Source organism: Lissotriton helveticus, chromosome 1_1 (genome assembly GCF_964261635.1).
Source record: "Lissotriton helveticus chromosome 1_1, aLisHel1.1, whole genome shotgun sequence".
Lineage (NCBI taxonomy): Eukaryota > Metazoa > Chordata > Amphibia > Caudata > Salamandridae > Lissotriton > Lissotriton helveticus.
In genome coordinates this window covers 2,138,590,491-2,138,606,255 of record NC_136057.1, presented here as the reverse complement: position 1 = coordinate 2,138,606,255, position 15,765 = coordinate 2,138,590,491, and the positions used below count along the sequence as shown (strand labels likewise).

Here is a 15,765-nt window from a genome sequence, read left to right as displayed (position 1 = left end):
CCGGGCCCGGCATCTTCCCCAGAGTGAGGTCTTTTAGGGCTGTTATTAGTTCCTCTGCAGTAAGAGGGCCTTCTAAGGCTCTGGCGTGATAGGGGTGTATCGGGGTCCAGGTGCACCGGTTCAGAACGTCAGCTATTAGGTCCAGCGACGGCGCCTCCGCCGAATAAAGGCAGCATAAAAGGCCCTAAACGCCTCGCATTTGTCCTGCTCCGAGGTAACCCTTGTTCATATGACATTTTAATATTAGCTATGTGGGCCTTTGTTGCCCACGCTCTCAGACGTTTTGCCAGTAACCTGCCCACCTTATCTCCCCTTCAAAGTATCTGTTTCAAAGCCAACTGGGACTTTTTAGCCTTGTTAGTACGCAGGATGCAGAGTTGCCCCCGGAGGTTCGTGAGCCGCCGCAGAGACGCAAGCGAGGAATGTTCCTGATGATGTTTTTCTACTAGTTTTATTTCCTTGGAGAGGTTGTCCTCAAGGAGTCGAGCCTCCCGCGCCTGCGCAATTGAAAGAGAGGTGATGTGCCCACGGATCGAGGCTTTGAAGCCATCCCACACCACAGGAAAGGGCGTCTCCTGGATATATATATTTTTTTTAAGTTTTCAAAAACCTTTATTGAGGAATAAAGACATAACAGACACAGTACACCGTGCAGTACTATCGCACACTGCCGCAAGATACATTACAAGTCGGGCATTAAATTGCAATCAGGTTACAGTCACAGTAACATAGCAAATCAGGAATGTTGAGAACACAGCTCCACAGTACCAGGGTCTCGACCCCCAGAGGAGGAGGCACACATGAAAGAGCATTAGTAGTGGGGATTCTGAAGCAGCAGGGGCGCTGATGGGAAATAGCGAGGGGGGGGCGGCAGTCACTGACCAGCACCGGCGGCGGCCGCGGACCCAGGGCCGGCAGGGAGTGGGGCGTCTCCGGGATATTATTACTTACAAAGTAAGAGTCAATGGTCGTCCGTATGCTTTCCACATCAGGTGGGTCCCGGAGGATACTCGGCGGCAAGCGCCACCGCGGAACACGGGTGCGGCAAGCCGATGGATCCTGCAGGAAAAGCTCAACATGGGCATGGTCAGAGAATGATATGGCAGATATAGATGCCACCAGTATGTCCCGTATCAGTGCATGAGAGATAAACAGATAATGCGCGAGTACGAGCGGTGGACATGGGAATAGTACGAGTAGTCCCGTGCCTCTGGAGAGTGGTACCGCCATGTGTCCAGTAGGCCTAGATCTGTTATCTGCTTCCGAAGTGTTGCTGACATGGCTCCTGTCCCACTCGAGGAGGCTTCGCTGCGATCTACTCTAGGGTCCCATACCAGGTTAAAATCCTGCCCCAGGGTCATTGAGGGGTCACCCGGCGGCATGTGATCCCGCATGAGCGTCCGGAGGTAGCTGTCCTGCATCTGGTTGGGCGTGTAAACATTACACAATGTGAAGAGGCGTCTCCAATCCCAACTCTCACTCTAATGAAGCGTCCATCCGAGCTCCGAAAGGGTTTAGCATCCCCCCGCCTAATGCCATTTCTGCACAAAATCGCCACTCCCGCCATGTTCACCGACGGGATGGCCAAATGCCCAGGGAGTGTGCATGATGCATACATCTTCAGGCACATAAACAAACACTGTGTTCTGAACATGTAACATGAACTATCTATGTTGTTATTGATACCGGTCACCCTAATTCAAGGGTCTATCACTAGTAAGGGAACTCCCTTCATACACATATAAAGTACGCTCATTACTTAATCGGCTAGCACCCTCTGCATTACTTCATTGCATCTACATCGTTATATATCAGATTTAGGACATTGGAGCATTATTCTTCACGCTCTAGCAGTTTATTCTGTTGTCTTCATCAGTCCTTGAGTCTTATTTCTTCCCCGTATTTCAGTATTTTATCATTTTTTAGGTCCGTAGAAATCATTTTTCGTTAATCATTTTTCGTTAACCATAACCGGCACGTTTTTACATTTGGCGTGTGCTATTTGTCATAGACTTCTTAAGATTACACTACAGTCTTAATATCCCATATTATCAAGCAACATTCGTGCCAGTTAAAGATGGCCGACACAATTTTTTTTAACTTTAGGCGAAGCCTCCTAACAGGCTTTTTCACTTCCGGTGCACTTTTGTTTAAGTTCCGGAAAAACTCGGGGCAGCGCACTAACAGTTCAACGTGCCATGTAGACCGCCGCTTAAGAATTATTGCAGGTAAGCCATTTATCGGGTTACAGTTTAGCGCTGGATTTATGTAGTCTAGCCCTATATCGTACCGTTCAGTCGGTAACCTCGCGTTTTCATTTTCATTTTTCAGACCATGTTCAAACTCTCATGCCTGAAGGTACTTTAAGACCCCTTATTGTTGTCGTTGACGCAGAATTGTTTCCACAAGTTATAGAGCTTTAAACATAAATCAGGTCCTAATCACCATTGTTCTCTTATCTATAGACATCAACCGGGTTAGCAGTGAATTCGTCATCTATGAGCTAAAGTATTTAATAACAACATTTCATGTGAGTGTCCACCTTTCTAAAATGTCTTTCAGTAATTTAAAAACTTGCAACAGGAACACGTTCAACTTTGTAGTGTAGTCTTATCATGATCATTGTCTTAGAATTTCATCTACTAACTTACTATTATTGAGATTCTAGTAAAGCATCTATCTGTTTGTTTTAAACCTGTTCTATTCAGTTAATGAGCAGTGAGTTGTTATGCACTTAGAATGATCAGTCTTCAGATAAACGAGAATGTAATGTGAGCACAGTGCATATATACATGGAACTATGGTGGTGTATTCAAAATTTAAAGTGGCAATCATGAAGGAAAATGTAGGCACTACATTTAAGTGATATATTGTTGATATATATTCATGTTCAATGTTTTTTCTACAGAGGCCCCTGAAGAAGGGACAACGGTCCCGAAATGCATCGGGCCATCCAGCTCAACAATCGTCTACATAATTTTTTGGAATTTTTTTTCCCGTAATGTCTGTATGACGAATAATACCATGCATTAGAAAAATGTGTTTAGGAATGTTAGAATGAAAAAGATTATCAATTTACAAGAACGTTTAACTAAACAAAGAAAATGAAAATATATGAATAAACATGAAGTTCATGTAAAATCAAAACTTAAGTTTGGATAGATTGAGTTCTTTAACACAAGAATAGAAGGAAAAGAGTTCATATTGCTGTGCGCACGGTTAGGTTATGATACTTCATCATTAACCACACATAGCAATCATTTTCAAACGAGGGATAGGCAGCCCGAGTGAACCGTACAGCACGCCCAAGCAGACAACATACGTCTAAGCTATATCCAAGCAGAGAACTACTCAGCAAAACAGGAGTGCCAGTGGCCATCATTGATCCTTTTCAACATACACTACCAGAATGGCCAATTTGGGAATGGCCTACATGCAGGTAAGCAATACTCAAGTACCTAACAAACCCACTAACAGTCAGAAATGGATGACATAATACCCATCTCTGTGCCTGTTGGAGCAGATCGGCCAATAAGTATGAGGGGTGTGCCCCATACATGCACCATGCCACATGTGTCAAGCAACACCCCAACTCAAACATGTCAAGCCACCTAAAGTCATCAACATAGAATAATATCCAATCTGGACAAGGCACCATGGTGCACTAAGGACACCAGTCTCAACATGGGTCTCCCACAGTTAGGAGAATAAATGAAAGGTATAAAGGGCCTTGTTTGGACATGGTCAGCTGCCACTTTTGTGCCTTGAAAATGATGTAACTTCGACTGGAAGTGCACAGGGTGCCTGCCACCCAGGTCCCCTGTGCCAGAGCTCTTCCCCTAAACTGTACCTTTTGTTTTTCAATTGCCACCACTTCAGTGCTCCTTGTAAGTCCTTAGTGAATGATAATCCTGGTACCTAGGGCATTGGCACTGAAGAGGGACCCCAAGGGTAGAAGCACAAATTGTGCCACCCTGGGTTCCCCTCACCAAGGCAATTCCCCCAGTCACCTGTAAATTCAGGTCTTCCCACTGGACTCGTTGTACCCCTCTTTGGTCTCCTTTCCCTCTTCCCAAACAAATAAAAAGAAGGGCATAACGAGTCCAGTGGGAAGACCTGAATCTATGGGTGATCCAGAGCATGTTGCAGGATTTTATCCCAGGGAGTAACCTTAGTGATGAACTTGACAAATTATAACCTTACCAAACAGCAAGAGAGAGTCCTCAACAGGGGTGTAGACTTTGTCCCAACCAATCTGTTGAATAATTTTCAGCTTAGACAGGAACTGTGGAAATTTTTAGAAACATAAAATTGAAAATATTTTGTGATGACAAGAAGGAAGACCATACACAGAAAATAGATATGGCCTATCATCCCAAATCTTACTTAGTTACACAACTATCACTACTATCAAAGATAAACTCTTCAGAAACCTTCTCAAGGTTGGAAAGGGAGGCAAAAGATGAACTTAGACAGAATACCAATCTTGTCATTAAACCAGCCGATTAGGGAGAAGCCATAGTCCTCCAGACCAGATAGGTAGACCTACACCATTCTCTAGCTGGATCCCACCCCGTAAATAAGAACAGGGGTAGTCACCGTGGTTAACAAATGAGTGAGTAATGGGTGGATCTTCCAGAAAGAGGGCAACTTCCTAGGTAGAGAAAAAACAGCAAATCCATATTTTTATACACTGTCAAAGGTGCAAAAACCCACCAGACCTTCATTGGGAGAACCTATAGTCTCAGTCATCAGCTCTATATTAGAGCCGCTATCACAGTTTTGTGATTTCTTTTTCAAGCCTTTGAACAGAATATGGAGGCATACCTCAAAGATAGGAGGTATGTTCTCAATTTAAAGAGATGGAATTTGATCCCAACAAGAGAATTGCTGGTGGAACTAGACATTGAGTTCCTTAACACAAACATACCGCAGAGGGAGACTCCTAAGGTGGTGGAGCAAGAATGGTCATATAGTACTCCTGGTCCTAAATTCTCAATCTAACAGAAATAGCACTGATAAGAAACTTTTTGGAGTTTTACGATATGATCTACCTCCAAACCCACGGGACATCCATAGGGAGTGCCTTTGCTCCAAGCCTGGCAGGACCATACGTGGCTGCTTTTAGAAAGGAACATATTTTCACCCCAGGGGGACCTTGGAGTGACCGGATTAAACTTTGTTGCATATTTATCGATGATGCCCTTTTGATTTGGAGGGGGAATGAGACATCTATTCATGAATTTCTGGCATAGCTTAACAATCAAAACCCCTTGTTACATTTCACTTCAACCATCACACAGACTTCCATACCATTCTTGGATTTTGAGATTGTCGATAGGGAAGGAAGATTAAGGACACAGGTGTACCACAAACCAACAGACACAAATGGTGTATTGTCCTTTAACCCCTTCGACGCTGATGACGAGCTGGGCTCGTCATGGCGTAGCCTCCTCGCACGCTCATGACGAGCCCAGCTCATCACGTAACATGCGAATTAGTAATTCTCAGCGTACGGGCGGAATTCCGCCCGCACGCATGCGGTTAAGAGATTCCACCTAGATCTTATAGGGAGAACCTGCCGGTAGGGCAGTTCCTTTGAGAAATTGCTCTGAAGTACGGAATTATAAGAAGGAATTTAAAAGACTCTGTGGAAGGTTACAGGATGGGATTACCCAGAAAGAGTGATACATAGGGCACAGAATACAGCATTAAATTGCACCAGGGTTGCTCTTTTGGAAACCAAGGGAAAGCCGGAGGTTACCAGCCTTGTCTGTGTCATCACCTTTAACATAGGATCAAATGGGGTGAAATGGATTATAACAAAAAATTAAGTGTATTCTGAATTCTAATGGTCTTAACCTAAAGAAAGGCTTATTTTCTTTCAAGAAAAGTGCCAGCATGAGGGATTTACTGGTGCACACAAGACCACCACAACAGGTCCCTGAGCGGCAACAGAGACTATGGGACCTCCCTCCTGCATCAGGACACACTAGATGTGGCTTGTGTGATGTGTGTAAATTGACAAGCGACACAAAATGTATTGATGTGGCACTTAAATATATGTGGCTCCAGATGAAACACACCAATTGTAACTCAGAGAATGTTATCCACCTGATTCAATGTCTGTGTAATCTCCTTTATATAGGGATGATGACCCAGAAGATAAAGGTCGGGATCATGGAACATAGGAGTAATATAAGGTGCCAGAGAACCATGACAACATTTTCAACACATTTTCTGGGAAAGAAGCACAAAGTAGATGACATTTACTGGATGGCACTGGATAAACATAATATCCCAAACACATTGAGGGATATAAAAAAATTCATATTGCTAAGGACACAAAAGTAGATCTATCAGGTCCGCAGCCATGAGAAGGGCCTTAATGATGGCATACCGTGGCACTTACTCAGTAGACTCTAAGCATCTTGCATTGTGCATTTGGGCTTAGACTTCTCACCAAGTTAATTATTTAATCTAGCTATACAGAAACATATACATAGTGGCAGTGACTCAAGGAGTCTAACTACAGTAGAATAGGAGATTGGAAACTAAAACCTGTTTTAACAGTAGTTCGGTTTTTGTCTCAGTATTGAGAAAAGAGTACAGGGCCGCCACAAAGTCTAGAAGGGATAGCATCAAGCAGGAGGCATGGGACCAACTAAACGACATTAACATCTTGAGAGACAGCAGGCAATTCTGGGCTGTAGTAAATCACCCTTATTTTTCAGAATCTCCAAATCTAGATACCGATTGTGTAATACCCGATGAGAAGTGGCTGGCCCACTTCAGCTCTGTCTATGGTGAGTCTGGTGCCTGTTCGCTGCCACAAAACCGTGCAGGCTTTGTGGCCACACCTATACAATTTAACAGTGGGGAAGTGGAAAAAGCAATCTGTGCCACAACAAAGAATAAAGCCCCCGGCCCAGATGGGGTACCAGCTGATTTTTATTTACATTCCCCCAAATTCTGGGCTGGTATCCTGGCTAATGTGTTCACAGCCGCAAACACCTCGCCCCCCCCAAATACATGGGCTACGTCCACCATCGTGCCAATATTTAAAAAGGGTAGAAGGGATGACCCAGGGTGTTACCGGCCCATTTCTCTCCTGGATTCTGCTATTAAGATCCTGGGCAGAGTCCTTTTAGTGAGATTAAGAGATAGCCTGGAGGATCGTGGTGGCCTAGCCGATATACAGTATGGCTTTAGGGAAAAAAGGGGCACGCTAGAACAGTGCTCAAACCTGCACCTTCTGATTTCCAAGTATACGGTGGCCAAGGAGGGGACCTTGTATTTAGCATTTATGGACCTCTCCTCGGCCTTCGACTTGGTCAACAGATCGAAACTTTGGGAAATCCTAACTAATATGGGAATTGACGCCGATTTGGTGGCTTTTATAGCTTCTATGCACCAGGATTTATTCGCTGCTGTAAGAGTAACCAAAGAGGGAAGATGCACGTCAAGTTTTAGATCTCTACGGGGCGTTAGGCAGGGATGCATATTGGCCCCCCTGTTGTTTACTATCTATATAAATGACCTAGGCAAGCATTTACTCGAGGCAGCATGTGACGTACCGCGTGTAGGAGAAGCTAAGATCCCTGCTCTCCTATACGCGGACGATGCTGTACTCATAGCACGCACAGGGGTATGTCTCCAAAAATTGTTGGATGCTTTTGGGACTTTTATGGACCGGTTGGACCTGAAGGTTAATGCCTCCAAATCGCACACCATGGTTGTAGGGACACAAGGGAAAAGTGGCAAGAGAGGAACCAAAACCTTCTTTTGCAAAGGGGAGATTGTGTCGGGAGTTCCCGTGTTTCCATACCTGGGAGTGCTCTTTGATTGCAGGGGTACCTGGGGCCCACAGATACGTGCAAAAAGCTTAGCGGTTACAAGAACATCTAGGGCCATCTTAAGTTTCGCTAAAAGGCTGGGACATAGACCCATGAAGGCCATCATCAAGGTTTATAACAGCAAATCCCTTCCCGTGGCCTTGTATGGTGCCTCCTTATGGGGTTACGCACGACTAGAAGAAATCCAGGTGGCCGAAAATAGTTTTTTACGCTCAGTTCTGTCCCTCCCCCAATCCTCCCCGGTTTTCTCCATCCACACAGAACTTGGTTTGGATCACATCCAGGACAAACTGAGACTGGCCCCATTAATATACTGGCTCAAGACCTGGTTAAATCCTGAACTACTGTTAAATCACACGATCATGAGGGATGTGATGAGTTTAGAGCATAGTCACAAGATACCATGGATGGCGTATTTGCACAAATCTTTTAATGAACTAGGTCGTCTAGATTTATTCACCTCCCCTTTGTGTATCACAAAGCAGGATGTGAGTCTTATAAAAAAACAGTTTATGTCTAGGGCATACATGTTGCGAGAAGAAGTCGAATTGTCAAAACCATCTGTTCGAATGCATTATTTGTCACTCCAGTCACTTGCAATTGAACCCTATTTATGTTTTGTCACTAATCCGTTTCATAGATTTTTGTTAACAAAATTCAGATTTAACACTATTCATTTTTATTTGGGCCATTTTAATACCTGGATGAAACCTGAGTTAGCTCCCCCTTGCACTTGTGACAATTTTTCTGTCCAGGACAGTTTACATTTTGTTATGTTTTGCGATTTCTTTTCCGACCAAAGGAAAAAATACCTGCTACCAGTCTTAAGAGAAGCGGGCTTCTCCCAGGTGAGACCAGCCATGTTATATTTAAAATCACTGGGTAACATCTGTATCACTTTCGCCATGGCCAATTTTCTTGTGGCAGCAACCAGAGCCAGAAGGGGCATGAATTTGGAAACCTGATGTACATAATGTGTTTTTTTAAAATATTTTAACATACTGATTTTCGTCTAAATTAACTTGCTCATAAATGATATTGTTTAATTCCTTTTTAAATTGTAAATAATACTGTTTTTACGTACTTTGTATGATTTTAACAAATCGAATAAAGTTAATTTGACTGACAGTAGTACGGGATCTCCAACAGAGCAACGCAAATGTGGAAAAGCCACCTAAGAGGTATAAAACTTATGAGGTGGGGTGGTATTACCCTTAATGCACACATATGTACAATTAAGCCGGTCATTCAGTCTGATAAATAATAAATATGTTTTAGGACAGGGGGCAAGTTCATTCATTTTCTATTTTTCATATCAGCAACCGTATTTGTATACAGATTGAGGAGGGGGGATTAATATATCTCTCACATGCAGTTCTGGTTGGAGTATTTTTGATCTCTGATTTGAGGACTTTCATACCCGACATTGCAGGGACTTGGCGTCCTCGGGGTGGATGGAGTCAGAGATACAGGCTCCAAACAGATATCACGTGACCATGACTTGGGTCATGTGATTGAAAGTGCACGCATAGAAGGCGAGCCGTAGGCCAGAGCCGGCACCTACGCTTGTATTGAGAGGCTCATGTACGCAGCGTCCCTTCCTTGACGAAGTAAGGCGATTGGGGGTATCGCAGACAGGCAGATCAGACGCTCGCTTGATGTCGGAGAACGGGTCCCGTGTCTGATGATTCCTTATACAGGGACATGGTGCAATTAGAAATTGCAGCTCTGACTTTCGGAGTCAGGCCTAGCAGAGATTTGTAATCTTTGTGTACCAAAGTGTGTGACAATAGGGAGAAGCTTCCGCTCGCACACCAATTCTAGAGATTCAGCACATGAAACTCTGTAAGCAAATTGTTTTTGATTTATTCCTTTACTTTACAACTGTTCCGTTCCATGTAAAGGCATTTAGCCACTCCTGGTGGCATTTTTAGGTGAAGTTTCCATGGAACTGAGTTAGACATACATTTGTATGTCCCAGAATATTGTAATTGAAGGTGTGGCTTGTCTCCTTTACCATTAAGAGAGGGGCGATTGCATGAGTTACCAACATAGAATGGTGTACCACAACAATCGGAGTTCGGATGGTATGGGTGCACTATATATGTTTGTGCTACGAGCACTGTTTGTCTTAAATGAGCTGTTAAGTGTCACTGACCTCTGTGAAAGTTGTTTTGTGTTTACTTCTAGTCAGGGCACACGTCCTAAAAAAAGAAGTGGGGGGACGCTGTCACCGGAAGTGACGTCACGTCAGGAATCTCATGGGTATTCATATGCCTTTAGATGAAAGGTGATCTGCACCCTACCTCGCGGGGGCTGCCGGTGCCTGTGTTTAGTCCCCCCGCAGTGAATACAGGTAGACAGACGCTCTGAATGAGCTCCGATCTCGTTCCAGAGAGGCACAGAGTTAAGTCTAGCTTTTGGGTAGAGGGGGCGGCATCCACCCGGTAAAAACCCGGTAAAATAAGTGGGGGGACGCCGCCCACCCGCGTTGTACCCCGACTCGAGCCCTGCTTCTAGTATGTTTCATTGCAGGATTAACTGCAGTGTGACTAGACGATAACATACAGGATTTGGTCAGACCTCAGTTTACCAACTAAGAAAGGCCGGATAACCGGGGTTATTTGAGATCTATAGTCCTGACGAAGGCCCGAAAGAACCTATTGGTCAATTAATAAAGGCTGCAACATGTTAATAATTTTGCAGATAGGAAGGATGTAGGGGTAATAACGCTCCCTAACATCACCGTACTATATAGTATATTTTTAAATCCTGACCAGGAAATCCATGAACAAAAGATACAGGTGATATACTGACCCAGTTTTAAACTTAGTTTCTGCACATTAATGATCCCTGAAACTTTTTGTTTGTATTGTCTTCCCCACCCTTTTGCTCCATCCCAGGCGTTGGTCTGTGCAGGGATGTTGTTAGCAAGTCCAATGATGAAGCAGTAAACCTCTCTTTCCTCGATATTCTTTTGTGTTTATTTGGCTGTTCGGTTAGGAGGCTGATGTAGAAGAGGTACCTCTTTCCCCTTTATTTTTGTGTGGCATCATGCCCTGATATACCCAATGCCCTATAATAGACACGTCCTTACCGTTGTAATGTTTCGTGAGGAATAAGGCCAATGTGTTAAGTACCACAGACATGTATGCACTGTGTTGTCAGGATACCGGCTACTTCACAGTCCACCTACTGCTGCCGTTACTCTTATTGTTTCCCTCAGGAATTGCCACCATTGAACCTTTTTGGCCAATTACCTGCAAGATACAGCACAATATTCTCAAATATATGAGATATACAGCATGCATGCATACACTCATTATATGTATTGAGTATGAGTTGATGTGCATCTAGATAAAAATCCGTACAGAAATGCCTGGACAGACTCTTGGGTATGTAAAGGACCACATGCTATTGGTTGAATTTCATTACATGATCTATGTTAAAGTGTTTCGGGTATGTCCATGTGTCAATCTTGGAGAAGTGTCCAACAGGTCTGTTGAACTTGAGGTTGCTAGCCACACTTGGTCTATCTTTCAAAATCTTGGCACAAAGTGAATCTATGCTACAATATGTGTGGCCTTTAGTATTTGCCATAACAGTGAAGCATTGCTGAGGCACAATACGTGTACTTGCTGAACATTGCTCATTTCACATAGGTGATTGGCCATAGATTTTACCCTATTGCTTGTTGAATGACAATCACCAGGTAGTACCTAGCTGAACCATGTGTACCATTCCATTTGTACACAACATCATTGTTCATACTCTGTCTTCATATGCATCATGGGGCTATATATGTATATGAGGCCAGACAGTGCCATTTCCTGCACCTACAAGGCCAAGACCTGAGTACTTTAGTATTCTAATTTTAGTGGAAGTACATATTTGGTCATGGTTTGTTCCATAGATGCATTTTATTTGCTGGACATGGCATTTGTGCTGCTAACAGTAATTTATGCATGTAATTGATGACAACTTGGGCACATTCTGCTGGGTCTGATACATATGTCCTTCCTCTCGAGCTGACAACATGACCCCTGATCAGGAAAAATCTAATTGGATTTGCTTGTAGAGGTACCGCCACATAAGGCACGTAGCCAAGGCATATAGGCACATGGGGATCCAGTATGAGAAATCTAAGGCAGCAGGGACATGAAAGTCAGCACCTCTGGGACAGAAAGCTCTGGACAGGGCAAGCACCAGGCCGTATGTGGAGCTTTACCTTGGTGGTAATCTAGGGTCAGTTCCGGGACCCTCCACAGGACCACCAGCAGTGGTACCACAGGCAGTCACCTCTACACTAGCTCAGCCGACCGAGTTCGAGAGGCAGTGTCTGAAAGACAATGCAGAGACAAAGTTGAAGCTGGCAGGCCTAGAACTGCAGGTGGTGACACTCATGAAAAGGGTTCACACCTTGCAACAATTCTGTAGACAGGATTGAGTAGCAACTTTAGGCCCTCCCTCCGAATGTCTGGCCTTCCCCAGTTCGTATTGGTTGTTTTCAGTGTAAAGAGTTGTAGCATAGGTTAGGATAGGTTTTAGCATAATGATAGGATAGGTTTGTTTTATTGTTTTTATAGCTTTAAATATTTATCTGTTGTTTATGTAAGGATATGGGTGGGTAGCTAGTTAAGTAGGTGAGGGTTAATGTTTAGTATGTGTTTAAAAACCAATTCACAATTTTCAAATAATACAAAAATATATATTCGTTTAAGTTTCAATGTTTAGGTAGGTGTGTATAGGTGTAGGGTATGTTGGTATCATGCACCCATGTGTATTAAGGAGGGAAGGGGTTGATGTTTAACCTATCTGTTTTGGTATATGTGTAGAGTAGGATAAGTTAAGGTTAGGTAGGTTAGGTTAGTTTTAAGTTAAGATAGTCTAGGTAATTTAGCATAGATTAATTTAGGCATAATATAGATTGGAATAGTCAGTGTAGGTTATTGATTTTTAGATGTTTAGATTTTTATGGTGTGTTAAATAAATATTCTTTTGCACTTTCACAACTGCTCACTTAATATCTGCCTGGGAGTTGTCACACTGGTTATGCTGTAGGAATTCCTTCCAGTTTTTGTATACATGTGTTACTAGATGAAGCTCCTAAGGAGTAGATCATGTTAAGTTTGCTATAGAGTCACTTAAGGGACCTTCAAACGTGATTGTGCACTATAAGTGGCACTCTTGCTGTGAATGGACACTCCGCCCAAAACAGGAATGTACCTATTGTTGCACTGTGTGTGTACGTGATGCTACATGTTTTGTATGGATGATTAAGCCAAACCATTGTGAGTAATCTAGGATGTGTTGGGTGCCACTCTGATGGCAGACACTTACACTCTCTCCCTAGCACCATTTTGTTGTCTCATCACTGTGTTTTTTTCTGTTGGCTAGTATGTATGGAAGTATGTCCCACCAGAGCAGAAATGTCATTCAGTATTACCATTGACTTGTTGCTAATTGTAGCACTTCATGCATGTGACTTTTGGTAACTACTTGCTAGCTTAGATGCACATGAACTATTTAGCGGGCCTGTGCAGATTTCCCCCATGGTCTATGAAACAAAATTACCTTTAGATAGTAGGTAGTGTCTTTATGGTCAGCACAGCCACCATGGCCAACATAGTCCAATAATGAGCAGACACACAACATGCTGGTTCCAGTAAGTGATTTTATTGACATGTGAACCTAGGAGTAAGGAGCACATGGCAGTCCTTGTGGAAACAATCCCAACATAGTTTGTAAGCCATTGGATGTCCAGACAGATCCCGTGGGAGATACATGTCATGGGACATGTAGAGTAGAAGAGTGTTCCAGTGAGGAGGACCAACTTGCCATTAGATAAGATCGGACTCATCGAAAGTCCACAAATTGGTGAAATAAACAGGTGGGAAATCAAATAGAGGACAGTACCAGTACCTTGCATGGCCATTAGCACAGGTGTCATGGTTCCCATGGTCCGACCTCCCGAATGTCCACAGCGCGTTTACCTCTTGCGCGCATGCGGAAATCAGCGCTTCTCTTACGGTTGACTGGCGTGTTGCAGTCTAGCTTACGACCAGAAACTGCCACTTTGTCCACAGCGCTTCCGGGAGAAATCGCATAAACCACAGCGGTTTCCCCGGTTCGGCGCTTCAGATTAACACTGACGCTTGATGTTCCTGCCTGCTTCCCTCTGGGCCTCTTTTCAGGATTCACCCGAGTTTCGCACTGGAGCGCTATCCTGGTCTTCTGGAGCGCTATTCTGGGTCTTTGACAAGCCGCGCAGGAGCGCTATTTTGGTTCTCTGACACGCCTCGCTGGAGCGCTATTCTGGTTTGCTGACACGCCGCGCAGGAGCGCTATTTTTTCCTTTGCCATAACTAGACACCCCACTCTTGTGTCTCGTGTTGGGGTGTTCACTCTCTGCGCAGGAGCGCTTATTTTTTGTTTGTTCAGACCGCGCAGGAGCGCATACTTGTTTTCTTTTTCCTTGCTTCCTTTTGAGGAAGTTAGACTAAACTTACCTGACGGCACGATAGCGCTTGACAGTGAATTCTATTCACCGCGCTGGTGCGCCTGACATTTACTTTGCCTAGTTTCCCTGGAGCTAGTACTGCCATCCTTGTGAAGCCATTGCATAGTTCCTGAACATTGTGCAAGAGCGCTACCTCTTCTACTGTGATCTCTGTTGTTGCCTACATGCAAGGTCCTACCCTCCACAAGGTAAGCGCTACACCAAATGTGCATAGGAGGTAAACCTAGATAGGGTGTTGTCTGCGCCAGATATTACAAAGTCTCCCTATTTCTCTTACAGCTGAGTTGGCGGTTCTTACCCAAACCAAGGGTGGTTCTCTTCTGGTCTTCTGAACATGCCCCCTTTATCCTTGGCTTCCTTCCCTGGTCCCATCTCCATCCCAGTTGTTGTACGCTCCGCAACAGGGGTAAGGTGGGTACGGAAGCGGTAGCTCACGTCTTCTCTGTGGGAATACTTCGCAAGCAACAGGTAAGCCTTGTGGGGTACTTGACAACAGGTCAATATAGAAACTGGCCATGACAGTTTTTCGGTGGAAAGACGTGAAGTCCACATCCTTGTCCTCTGATGTTGGTGGTGCCTCCCGTGAGGGGGGTGTTGTCGGTCCCAGAAGCAAAGAAGGAACATACCATTAGGGGCTGAAGATGTGGATCCCCTGTCCCCAGCAGCATTTCTCTGTGCCAACAAGTAAGGCAGCACAGTATTTAGAAGGGCCTGCTGGTATGGCAGCACAGGACAACAACATTGCAGTGTAAGGCACCCCTTTTTGCATTGTAGGAGTCCTAGTTCCGCTCCATGGACTCCAAGATGTTTCAGATTGTCCTAAGCTGGCTGGCAACCTCGCAGGTGCCACTTCCACAGACCTATTGTTCGTGCCTCTGCCTCATGACACCACCAATGTCAGCCAGGGACTGTTCTTAGTCATGGAGCGGAGGCTAGGTGCCTCTTATAGCCTCCAAGGTGTCCTTATTGGCACCGAGGCACAGCCACGACCGGACGTCACATTCCTGCGGCCGGAATTGACTTCCGTGAGGAAAACGTTACTGCAAATCCTCATGGCGGGGGCCAGCAGCGCTGCCGGCTGCCGCTTCCTTTGTCACTGTGTGACTCAGCTGTCTCAGTGTGAGGAGCCGAGCAGTTGTTGTAAATTTGACCCCTGCCCGCCGCAGTGAATTAAATCGCTAAGGGCCATATGTATCAAGACTTTTGTGATTCGCAAAGGCCGAAATTCGCAGAATCGCAAACGGCCTTTTTGCATGTTTTGGGATGTATGAAACATTCCCAAAATAAGGAATTGCAAACTTGTGCGATTCCTTATTTTTCCATAGCATTTAGAGAATCGCAATTTTGCGATTCCTTAAATGCTATGTATGTAGCATTTTTGGCTTGCGA

At 44.4% G+C, this 15,765-nt stretch overlaps 1 long non-coding RNA gene across 1 annotated transcript in view; it reads left to right on the top strand.

Moving 5' to 3' along the window:
* LOC144756643 (uncharacterized) overlaps nucleotides 1-2,999 on the top strand; it is a 41,033-nt gene extending 38,034 nt beyond the window's left edge. The window contains exons 2-3 of the long non-coding RNA XR_013595258.1: nucleotides 2,466-2,530; nucleotides 2,909-2,999. This is a non-coding gene — a long non-coding RNA (uncharacterized LOC144756643). The remainder of the gene's footprint in view (nucleotides 1-2,465; nucleotides 2,531-2,908) is intronic.
* The last annotated feature ends 12,766 nt before the right edge of the window (nucleotides 3,000-15,765 follow it).